The sequence below is a fragment of the Peromyscus californicus genome, unplaced genomic scaffold, assembly GCF_007827085.1.
Source record: "Peromyscus californicus insignis strain IS unplaced genomic scaffold, ASM782708v3 Scaffold_13__1_contigs__length_99412109, whole genome shotgun sequence".
In the NCBI taxonomy this organism is placed as follows: Eukaryota; Metazoa; Chordata; class Mammalia; order Rodentia; family Cricetidae; genus Peromyscus; species Peromyscus californicus.
Genome location: NW_026294424.1, coordinates 95,760,620 through 95,772,661, shown reverse-complemented (window position 1 = coordinate 95,772,661; position 12,042 = coordinate 95,760,620). Strand labels below are relative to the sequence as shown.

The 12,042-nt window shown below is 43.5% G+C and overlaps 1 protein-coding gene across 8 annotated transcripts in view; it reads right to left on the bottom strand.

Moving 5' to 3' along the window:
* Lrrc8b (leucine rich repeat containing 8 VRAC subunit B) overlaps positions 1–12,042 on the bottom strand; it is a 71,023-nt gene that overhangs the window by 45,885 nt on the left and 13,096 nt on the right. For 4 of the 8 annotated variants that reach the window (XM_052735609.1, XM_052735610.1, XM_052735608.1 and 1 more), the window contains one exon: positions 9,258–9,420. The exons of the other annotated variants lie outside the window; for them this stretch is intronic. The gene's annotated coding sequence lies outside the window, so the exon portion shown is untranslated. The remainder of the gene's footprint in view (positions 1–9,257; positions 9,421–12,042) is intronic. 8 annotated transcript variants of the gene reach the window in all.

The following is a 12,042-nucleotide window of genomic DNA, read 5'->3' as shown; positions in this document are numbered from 1 at the left end:
CAAGCAGGAGACTGAACTAATCAAGACTTCTTCTGAGTGAGTCCCAGCATCCCCGCTGCAGATGCTCACTACCTCCCTGATTGTGAACTGCCATAAAAACCTGCAAGGATACACTTTTCATTTTACTTCAGTATAAAAAAAATGGCTTCTCTCAAACCACACTCACTAGCGTGTTCTAAATTACTGGTCATAAAAATAGTGAACATATTTAGTTCATTGACATCAAGAATAACAAGAATTTTAGAAGTGGTGTTTTCTGTTTTTATAAGTATCAACATCCTGTGACAGCTCTGAGTTGGAGACCATATCCTTGGACAATGTAGTTTTGAAGTGCTTGTTTCCTTCTGCTGCACAGACTTTATCTGTGATTTGTACACTTGACGCTTATTTATTCTGTGCTGTCTCCATCTGCTAGAGGGTGTGCCTCAGGAGCATGGATTCTCTCTGTGGAAATCACTGAGAGTTTCTCACCACCAAGCCCAGACAATAAATATTTGGTGGGATAAATCACAGCCCTGTGCATGTTTCACTTTAAGAACTGATCATGTGTTTTCTTGAGCAATCATGTCACAATCTCCAACTTAATTTTGAACTATGACTGCTATCTATCCTAAGGAAACTCCTCTGGGAACAGACCAAGGTGGCCAGGGTCTCCAGGTGACTTCGCTGCCCACCTGTCTGAGCGAGGTGTTGCAGAGGCTCCTCACCTGCTGCCCTGTTCTGGTTTCTGGGTTTCCCCTCTCACATCCTGTTGGCAGCGTGTGCTCCAGTTCACACTTCCTTTTGGTATTTTGACCCCAAGTACCTGAGTTTAACATCTGTTGTTTTCATTGTTTTGAACTTTTGATGATTAAACCTGGTGAACGATCTAAGCCTGTCTTTCTCCACAGAGCAGCCAGTACATGACATTAAAAGTAGACATTCTAGCCGCCCTTTCCTGACAAGGCCATTGTTATTCTTTGTTCCCACTATGAGGCCCAACTAGTGCCCTGGTTGATGCGATAATCAATGACCAACTCAGTGTAATCTTTTTCTGGTCAACTAGAGATTAAGCTTGTATGAACTATTGCATAATCAAATCCAGGAAGAAAGTATTAGACTCCAAACTCATATTGAGAATGATACGAAAACTCCAGACTTACAAAGAGATGCATTGTACTTAAGTAACCGATGTTACAACTTTTCCATTTGATACTGCAACACACATTAGAAAAAGTATTGTGACGCTTGCTTTATGACATGCAGACAGCACAGAATGTGGGCTGCAACTTTTTAAGCCATTAAATTACGGTTATTTTAATTCCAAGCCCATCTAGCATATGAGTGAGGTAGCACGGAGGGAGGTGCCGGAGACTCGGCAGTTGACAGCTCTCCTTTCATGAGTGATGACTCAAATCTGCTAGCCTGAAAATAAATCGGAAGGGCACACAGCTGGCACATAGCTGTCAGCATCCTCCTGAGCAATAACGTGACTCCTTCCCCTGTTTGTGTGAATGGCTGTGCAAGCAGGATTGCACAGCCAGTGAGAGCATCTCTGCTCTGCAATGGGAGGCTTTTAACGTCCTAGGGCACCTCCACTGGGTTCCTTTGCCTTCATGGGTACCATAAGCTGCAAAGTGACTTCTTGATTTTACTTAATGAGAAACCCATCTTTAAAGTCAATGATCTGCATGAACCACTTACAAAATAAGGGCTCCAAAATTTGAGAAAAGTTTACTAAAGGAACTTCACTGGCAAGACATAAGGGCCAGACAAGTGCAGGGCCAGAATTGGGTGCCTGACCACTGAGTTCAGGAAGCTTGCTTTGCTCTCAGGGTAACACACCTTAATTAATGCTTTAACTTTTTATTATGGGAAATTCTAACCACACACCAAAGCAGAGTGAGCCCACACCAGAGCCCATGTGCCCAACAGTGATGTAATAATCACAACACCCACCCTCTCTGGGTCACCCAAATGACAGTCTAGACACGGTTCATATCTTATTTCCATGTACCTTAAGTAGACTCTTAAAAATATAACTCAGATATCATAAACACACCCAGTGGTTTGCTACAGATAACTAATCTGAAACAAACAAAAGGCCTGACTTTGGAATCCTTACTATATTACACGGTGTAAAATATTCCCAGTAAGGCTAGTTTCAAACCACTAATGAAAGTGCAGTTGAGATGTACATACAAATGTGTCAACCTTATATAATGCTACAACTCTGCAGAAACACTGGGCATAAGATCGTGTGTGTGTGTGTGCGTGTGCATGATATGCACGTTTATCTGTCCATGTATACCTGCCTATGTATGTACATGCATCTCATGGAGGCCAGAGGTCCATGTCAAGTGTGTCTTATCGCTTTCCACCTCAGACAAGCTCTCCCACTAAACCTGGAGCTTGCTCACTCATCTGTAACAGCTGGCCAGCAAGGCCCGCGGATCCTGTCTCCACCTCCCTAGTGCTGGGATCACAGGCATGCACAGTGCACCGTGTTTATACCGTGCTGGGACATGACTCAGGTCTTTGTGCTAAAACTTGACGCAGTTACGTCCTCAGCCTCAGACACAGAGATTCTCCAGAGCACAGGTAGTTTGCAAATTATAGTAAAACTGGGAAGTGATGAATGTGTACTACTTTTAATACTTCATATAACCCAGTTTTCCTAATTTTTAAAAAATTTTATGTGTATGGGTGTTTTGCCGGCATATATGTCTGTGCACCATGTGCCCAAGGTCAGAAGAAGGCAGTGGATCCCCTGGAACTGGAGTTACAGATGGTTGTGAACTGCCATGTGGGTGCTGGGAATCGAACCTGGGTCCTCTGGAAGATCAGCTAGGTTCTTAACCACTGAGCCATCTCTCCATCCCTATAACTTAGTGTTTTAATGATTAACAAGTGGCTTGCAAAATTCCCAACAACTTAGGAAATTATTGTTATAAGCCGGTGCATGTTAGCATGAACATGCCCGACTCACAGTGAAATAACTAGTAATTCTTGTCTGGATTCCTCTGCTGTCTCCATCCTCTCCCCCTCTGCGGTGGAGGATTTAAGCAGGAAAGGGAAATCTGCTTTTGGAAGCTGCACCAAGGTGGAGGCGTTCTACCTGGCTGGGTGGCGCTTCCTGTTATAACAGCCTGCTCTTCCACACTTCTGGGGGGCGAAATGAGATGCCCTCCTGAATGCTTAACTTCATATCACCAGGGAATTACAGCCATGCCTTTATCTTTTGTTGTCCATTCTCCAGTCTCCAAGAAAAAGCATTTGCAAAGCAGGGGGAGGAGGGCCTTGGAAGAGGGAAAAATACATCCATTCTGAGCCCATGAGCACAAGCCATTAAAAATCAGTCACTGTGTCTGCCTTTCAGAACCCGCCACAGTGCATCAGGTGTGGTGGGGCAAATGCAGGGGGTAAAGCTGAAATGACCTCCAGCAGGATGAGGATGCCACATGACCCCACCTTGAGTTTACTACATTCAAGCAAAGCTCCAAGGTCCAACCAACCAACATTTTTATATTTTTTTCATTTAAAAACTATACTAGGAAGGTTTATAACAATAAAATACGAAGAAACTAGAAGGATCCCCCATGAGCTTTTCATGTAGTGATCAGCTCCTGCCAATGCCCATGCCCACTTCGCTTTCCAACAAATGCCGAGCAGATGAGATGACTTCATCCACGATCACTCTAACTCCGCACACCTTGTCTCCATCTTTCAAAATTCTACGGTGCTCCTTCCTCAGTATTTCCACTGATCTTGTAGTGAGGGCTCTTTGGGACATCCACTTGATTGCTGGCCTGCTGTTCTTAAGTTGGCCATTCACAATGTCACTGATTTAAAAGGCAGGAAACCTCCCTGATTATACATGTACTGCAAGATGTAATTATTAGTTAGGGAAGAGATCAATGGACAATTAGTTTTTACAAAGTTTGCTGACATTTGGCATATTTTTACATAACATACTGACTGAATTCCTTGTGTGAACACGGCATTGGGAAACCACACACCATTTGGGTAGGCAGACAGTATGATGGAGAGGAAAAGGGACTCGCGAGCTCAGGGGCCTGTGTTTACGTCTTTCTCTTCTGGGTATGTACTGTGCAGGGTATACTGGGTGGGTCCTCTGAGCCTACCCATAAAAACAGGACAGCAGCTGCCATTCTCCTTCCTGAAGCTGTCATAATCCACTGTGATTGTGCCTCTAAGGGTGGCTTTGAAATGGAGGCATACCACTCCCTGTAAATGCAGAAATGATTGGCTGTATCACTATGCAACAAAGAAATCTATTGCTTTGGCCCTGGATTCAGGAAGAGAATAAATTAAAACTCTCAAGAGGAAAAAAGGGGAGAGAGAGAAATGGTGCAGACAGTGGATGGCAGTCATAGCTAACAGACAGACCGGGGGAATGTAAGGGTAATGCCATGCTTCCCATCATGTTAGACTGGACAGACCAAAGGACGGCTGGCAGGGTTGCTATCATGGCAAAGGAGCTCTGAAACATTCCTGCTGTATTAAATAATGAAATTAAAAGGCAAGACTCGACACGTGATATCCTCTTCCAATAAGGCTGCAGAACAATTTAATGAAACGGTTACTATTCCGAGTTTACACTCCCCCGAGACACTCTCGAAGACTCCACCTTCTCAATGTTGATTCTGCTTTACCAAAGCCAAAGGATCACTTAAGATCAAACGACAAACATCTATCACATCACACCAGATACCACCGACATCACAAAGGAACTGAGGTCTCTCCCTGCACCAGGAGAAAGGAGGAGAGCCAGATTTACCCAGAAAATACCACTCTATCTACAAACCACACCACTGTTCTATGGAAGAGCAGCAAAGAGTCTTAGCCTATGTAGCACGTGTTCTGGGATATTATCAACATTACTGTAAGTTTTATTAAAAGAACACGACAATTACAGTGGACAAGTTTGTATTTTTAAAAATCTCTGAATAATCTAGGGCAACCCTGGGAAGGATTTTTATCAATTTGAGACCTTAATACGACTTTGCAATAGTCGATGAAAACAACAGCTGTTGAGCCTGGTAAATCCAAATGAGATTATCAGGTCAAAATCACAGAAACAAACAGAACATTTCAGACCCCAGCAACAGGGGCAATGCAACACCAAAATAAAAATCTCACCAGGGAAGGAAGCATGCTGTTTAAAAAGATTTTTTTTTTTTTTAAAGATTTGACCATAGTATGTAACAACCCTGAGAATTTACTGGAGAGGAAAGACAGAAAAGATGTACTGAGAATTTAACTTCCCTTCTTCACGTTTCCAGAGGAACTCTACAGCACACTGTCCCTGCATAACCTAACATCTTATTCTCCACACGCACACAGAGATTTTAAACAACTTGCTTGCTTTCTCAAAAGTAAGGTCATCATAGAATCAACTTTCTTTGCACAGACTGTTAAGTAACAAGACTGGCAAAGTTATGAACTTTGCCACCTCTCAAGTATACTGTAAAAAGGCCAAAGTTTAAGACATCTAACAAGTAAAATGAAAAAAATTTATTTTTTTTACTTTCCAAATGTATGTTTCTTTGAATATCTTGAGTACTGACACCCATGGAGACTAATTAGCCCTAAACACTTCTCAAGGCTATTTATAAATCTCCATATCTCAATGTATGCACTGATAATAAATGGCCAATAAATAGAAAATGTTCTATTTTTTCATCTATGGGACAATGTTGAAATTCATGGGCTATTATGCTCTGATCCTGGGACCTATTAATAATTTTTTCTATGATTGGAGAGATGGCTCAGCAGTTAAGAACACTTGTTACTCTTGCAAATTACCCGGGTTTGCTTCCTAGAATCCACATGGTGGCTCACAACCATCCACAACTCTAGTTCCAGAGGATCTAACACCTGATTCTGATTTCTGCAGACACCAGGCATGTATGCAGTACATTTACATGCAGGCAAAACACATGAAATAAAATCAATAAATCTGAAAATCTTTAAAAAGAACCTATAAATCCAATGCATCTGTATTCTTCCTCTTCAGTCAACAACTACGCAAGTCTAATTTCACAGCAGGAACTTGGTTCTACTTTCACAACAACACATAAAAAGTCAATTAAAGCCTAGTTACTGAACTGACACATGTCCATCAAAAGACAGAGATTTCCCTACTATATGTTCCCAGGAAGACAGATGACAGATGTCCTGTGTGAGGATCCAGCCCTAGGAAGCCGCTGAGGAGAGGCAGAAATCATGGGTAAACTTGGTGCAGTCAAAGCATCAGAACATTTCATGAGAAGACGATAAAATGTGGGAATCCCAGTGTTTTCCTACCGGCTGATGTAATGTTGACAACAGTCCCATAGGGGTTTCTTACAGATCAGACAAAACCTAACACTGTGACTTACTTAAGCCTCCACAACTGGTAAACGTGACAGAGTATAACTAACATCCATGTGACTACTGAAAAGACCAGAATCAGCACCTCAAGTTCCAGACAGAGGATGATGGCAGAGGGACTGCTCTGTGACCCTGAGAGTCACAGGAGCTACAGAGGAGGAGAGAGCTGAGCCACTGTGAGGACCATGCCCAAGAGTTCACAAGCTTGCCCAAGCAGAGGACTCTTCTCTCCGGAACCTGGCCTAAAGGTGGGCATGGGTTCAAGGACGAGACTCAACCTGGAAGCCACGAAAGCAAGGCATGTTCAAAGCCAATTGTCTTTGTTCAGTCCGTCTCTCTGGTATACAACAGTGTCTGGCTTTACACCCAAGTTTCAAATGTCCCTGAAATGTTATTATAACAATAAGGGTTACTGTTAGACTGCATTCCACAAATTTAGATGATTATCAATATCAGAAAAGTAGTTACTGAAACTGTCTGTGGTCCCCTCGCTATCATTTAGGTACCGATCTCTGGCTGCCTTCCAAGTCCCCAAGTAGCTGAAGACAACACTGAATTTTGCTTCCTATATCCACTTCCAAGAGTAGTGGGCATGTGCCACACCAAGTGAGAGAGACCCAGGGCTCTGTAAAACTGACCTATATTCTCAACCTGTTTTTGTTTGAGACGGGGCCTCGGGCCTCAAGTACCCCAGATATGCCTGGAATTCCGTATGTGGCTGAAGATAACACCTTGAACCCACAGTCCTTCTGCCTCTACTTCTCATGTGTTGGAATTACAGGCATGGACTACTATACCAACTTCAAAGTACCAGTGAAAGAGTTTTGGTACTGCCAACCCTTTTTATCCAAGTCAGTATCCAAATCAGCGACTTTAGACACACAATACAGTCGATGCCCACAAGGAGGCTGAAAATGAACTCTCATCTATCCTACCACCGTCGACCTTAACATTAGCCAAGGTAGGCAGCCTCTCAGGATGCCAGCTTCATCATTAATCAAAACAGAAATAATTCCTGCTGCCCTAGTTTCTACTTCCACACTGATGATAACATCAAAGCCATGACATCTCCCTCCACCCACAAAGTATCAGGGAATGGTGGCCTATGACAGAGGAGACTCCTCACAAATATAACCATAAAACCTACCACTCTTGCCTACAATGTCCTCGCTCCTGGAAGACAATGAGCCATGGGGACTGCAGAGCTTCTTCATTGCAGCAAACCTCACCCATGCAGGAGTCTATTTTCCCCATAGAACTAACTCCACTCACTTCCTTCAGACCTCTCCCATTGGTGGTGAGAAGACATTCACTTGGAGAATAGCGTAACATTTGAGGACTTGGTGGAGAACTTAATCCATTCCACCTCTGAAAGGTGACAAAATGTGGGAGTTATACTAACAATGGTAAATGTCAGCAAGCACAGCTCACCAGTAATCACAACAGGGTCCTTCCGATTACAGCAAACAGTCAATCTTAGTTTTTCTCCCCTCAGATTTCTTTGATATCAGTCTCTTCTGCTCCATCTCATCTGGGTCTCTCAAGATGATTTCCCTTACCTCCAGTACGGCCACACGGCTGCCAGTGTTGCTTGCCTAAACAAACCTGGTGTCACCTGCTTCTTTTTTGTCCTTGGACCATTCTTTGGAAAGTCATGTGCTGGGCACAGAGTTAAAAAGGAGTTTCCAGTAGGGAGGTGGTAGCTCATGCCTTTAATCCCAGCACTCGAGAGGCAGGTGGATCTCTGTGAGTTCGAGGCCAGCCTGGTCTACAGAGAGAGTTCCAGGACAGCCAGGGCTACACAGAGAAAACTGTGTCTCAAAAAAACCAAAACCAAACCAAACCAAACCAAACCAAACCAAACCAAAAACAAAACAAACAAACAAACAAACAAAAAAGGAGTTTCTAAGCCCAGCTCAGGCCGAGCCTGGGCCAGAGTCAGCATGGACACCCAGATCCCGCTCCTATGCCCTCTCTCCTCCCCTTCAAGCTACAAAGGGGGAAAGCTGGCTTGGGCAAGTGGATGCACTGTAAGGTGTGTTAGAAATGTAGTGTGCCACTGACTCCAGACACGCCTTCAGATCATTGTTAGAACCATCACAGAGGCTAGTGAAATCGGCGAATACAAGGTCACTGGGTGAAGAGAAAAGCCCGACAGGCAAGGAAGTAAGAATGGAAGGGAGTTCGAGTCCCCTTGTCACAGAGCAGCAGGCCCGTAGAGCAATTTCTGGGCCAGAGTGTTAAGTGTGGCTCAAGAGTAATAGTGTTACTGTGTCATTCTAGGCTTAGCATTCCTAATACTCTTGCTTTAGCAGTGTTCCTGGTAATTAATTTTTGTTACATAGAAGCATTTATATTGCCATTGCACTTTCATTTTCATTCGCAACCAAGCTGGTAAAATGTATCTGTGGTTTGGTTTGCAATGGATGAGCCATGACTCTATAATCTAAAACACGGCATTGAATTATTTCATGTTGTACGTACCACCTAAACAAACAAAAATATAAGCAATACAAAATTTAAGACAATAAGATAAATTCAAAAACAGTTGTTCAGAGTTGAGCAACTACGTCATTTTGCTTAATATTTGGGTAGTTTATGAGCACCCTGGGAATACCATCCTTAAAGATGCAATGTATAAAGAACGAATATGAATGTAGGTTAAAAGTGAAGTGTGGACAGCTACTGAGTCTTACAGAAATCACACATTTCCACAAAATCTAGAGACTATTTCATCATAATTTTAAAACAAGCATAAATTTAGCATGAATTAATTGACTGCATTTAAAAACATCAGGGGTAAGGAGCAAAATACCATAAACTATTAATCTTTGGGGCTACTTTTTATGAAGTTAGAGGAAAATTTGATGAAAGCCAAGTACCTTGAACAGGGGACATCCTAAGCAGGCAGCTCTCCATTCAAAGATTAGGTTGAGGAAAATGTAAAGTTTATGACTGGTACGCATTAAAAACTCCCCAAATACAAACGTCTGTACTGTAGACTCTTCACAGACTTCCGTGGGTCATTCTCCACCCTCGTTAATCCTGGGGAGGGAAAGGACAAAGGGCATCAGTCCACAGCCCAGTGTCTCTTCCAGTGGGTGGCTCCAATCTGCCCCCCGTGACGACGCCTATTACATATGCCATGATCTCCATTCTGACCGTGCTCATCACCATGGCAACAAGGCACACAGATGAAAAAGTAGGCTAGAGATTCCAAACTCTCGGGGTAGAAGTGAGGATGGGAAAGGGGCCTCTGGTTCATTACAAGAGAAAAGGCTAGAGCTTCTTCTATCAGAATGGTCTATGTGTTAAAGGGTTAGTCTAATGGGGAAAAGTAGGCTTTGTCGCCATTAAATCAACAACAGAAAATCATAAAATTTAGTAAATGCAGGCCAGGTGTAGTGGCACATGCCTTTAGCACTCTGGAGGCAGAGGCAGGTGGATCTCTGAAGCCAGCCTGGTCTACATAGTGATTCCAAGACAGCCAGGGCTATGTAGAGACCCTGTCTGAAAGAGAGAGACAGAGACAGAGAGAGACAGAGAAAGAGAGAGAGAGACAGAGACAGAGAGAGACAGAGAGAGAGACAGAGAAAGAGAGAGACAGAGAAAGGGAGAAGTTCAGCAAATGCCACAGTTTATAGGAGGTAGAATGGTAAACATCTTGGATTATAAAGCTAACTGAGTTTTACTAAAAAATTTGAATATGTAAATGAAAACGTTTAACTGCTACCTACTTTTGGAAATCCCACAGTGATCCAAGGGTGTGGACAATGACAACCTTTAACTTTTGGTTACTTTGTAGATCTGAAAGAGCAGAGACATCTGCTAAGGAAGTGTGGCTGAGGCGATAAGCCACATGATGAGTACTTTCTAGACAAGCTTATCTTCCAGGCTCCTCTATAAAATGTGCCCAGAGGAAATTCCTGGGTGGGGGTGGCATTTGTGTCACTGGGCGGAAGGAAGCCACTGTGTCTGCTAAAAGAGGGAGGCGGCTTTCCCTACTGCTGCTCCTCTCCTGTCTACCCGCTCAGATCTTCTAACCCTACTGCTCTGTTCCTTTAAAATCTAAAGAAGTCCCTTGTCCTTAAGAAACACTCTTAGCAGGGCGGTGGTGGTGCACACCATGGATCCCAGCACTCAGGACGCAGAGGCAGGTGGGTCTCTTTGAGTTTGAGGCCAGCCTGGTCTACAGAGTGAGTTCCAGGACGGCCAAGACTACACAGAAAAACTGTCTTGAAAAACTGAAACAAAACAACTACAACACTCTCCTCAAGATTTCCATCTCCCTGAGGTGTTTTTTGTTTAGTTTTTTTCCTTTCTGATCATCATTTTGAGTTCTTGTTCATCCTTTTCTGGGACATGTGAATACTTGTGATTTATTTATATTTCTCCAAGAAAGCACTGGCAGGTTGAAGGTCTGCCGAGGGCCTGTCCCCCGAGATTGGTGTTTCACTGTAACCTTACACAGTGGGAAGCTCAGACTCGCTCTTCTGTGTGGATATTCATCTCACCCCCTTCATGATGACTCCACCCCTCGTGAACCAATCTCCTCCCAGACACCTAACCTTTGGGGTTAGGGTCTCACTTGTGAATTCTGGTAGCCAAAGATCTTAGATATTTCTAATCCAATCAAGGTGACACTCAAAAAACAAGCCACTACAAGATCACCACGAGCAATGTGAATGTAAATGCTTTAAAAAAAAAAATTTTTTTTTTTTTTTTTGAGACAGGCTTTCTCTGTGATCTGGCTATCCTGGAACTTGTTCTGCAAATGAGGCTGGCCTTGAACTCACAGTGATCTACCTGCCTCTGCCTCCTGAGTGCTGGGATTAAAGACTTGCACTACCATGCCCAAGTTGTAAATGCTTTAATACAAATGACAGAAATATAATCAGTGATGCTCCTGAAATCCAGGACAGATTTGCTCGAAGTTGTTGAGAGGAGGAGCTGGGATCAGGTGCCAAGTGTCTTCTCCCAGAGGCTAGAGCATCCAGGAGCCCAGACAAGCCCAAGAAAGGCCCCACTCACAAATTACACTCAGTCTTTGTGGTAGTTTGAATGTAATTGTCCCCATAATCTCATAGGGAGTGGCACTATTAGGAGGTGTGGCTTTGTTGGAGAAAATGTGTCACCGTGGGGGTGGGCTTTGAGGTTTCCTATGCTCAGGATATCACTCAGTGTCTCTGTCGACTTCCTGTTGCCTCCAAGATGTAGGACTCTCAGCTACTACTCCAGCACCACATCTCCCTGCACGCCACCTGAACTGTAAGCCAGCCCCAGTGAAACGTTTTCTTTATAAGAGTTGCTGTGGTCATATGTCTCTTCACAGCAATAGCAACCCTGACTAAGACAGTTCTCTATGCTTGCATTACTCCATAAGGAAAATGCCTGGGTCTCTGCAGGACCCATACACTTTCACAGGTTGTGGCTAATAACCTCTTTCTGAGAACAAATTTAACACTCTTGATAAAATGTTAATCTTTCCCCCTTTAAATAGGATTAAGATCTATACTCTTAGAGACCTGGCCTGGTGATGCAGGCCTTCAGTCCTAGCACTCAGGAGACAGAGGTAGACACATCTCTTAAGTTCAAGGCAAGCCTGGTCTACATAGTGAGTTCCAGGGCCAACTATTATAGAAACCAACCAACTGTTGACCCAGCTGA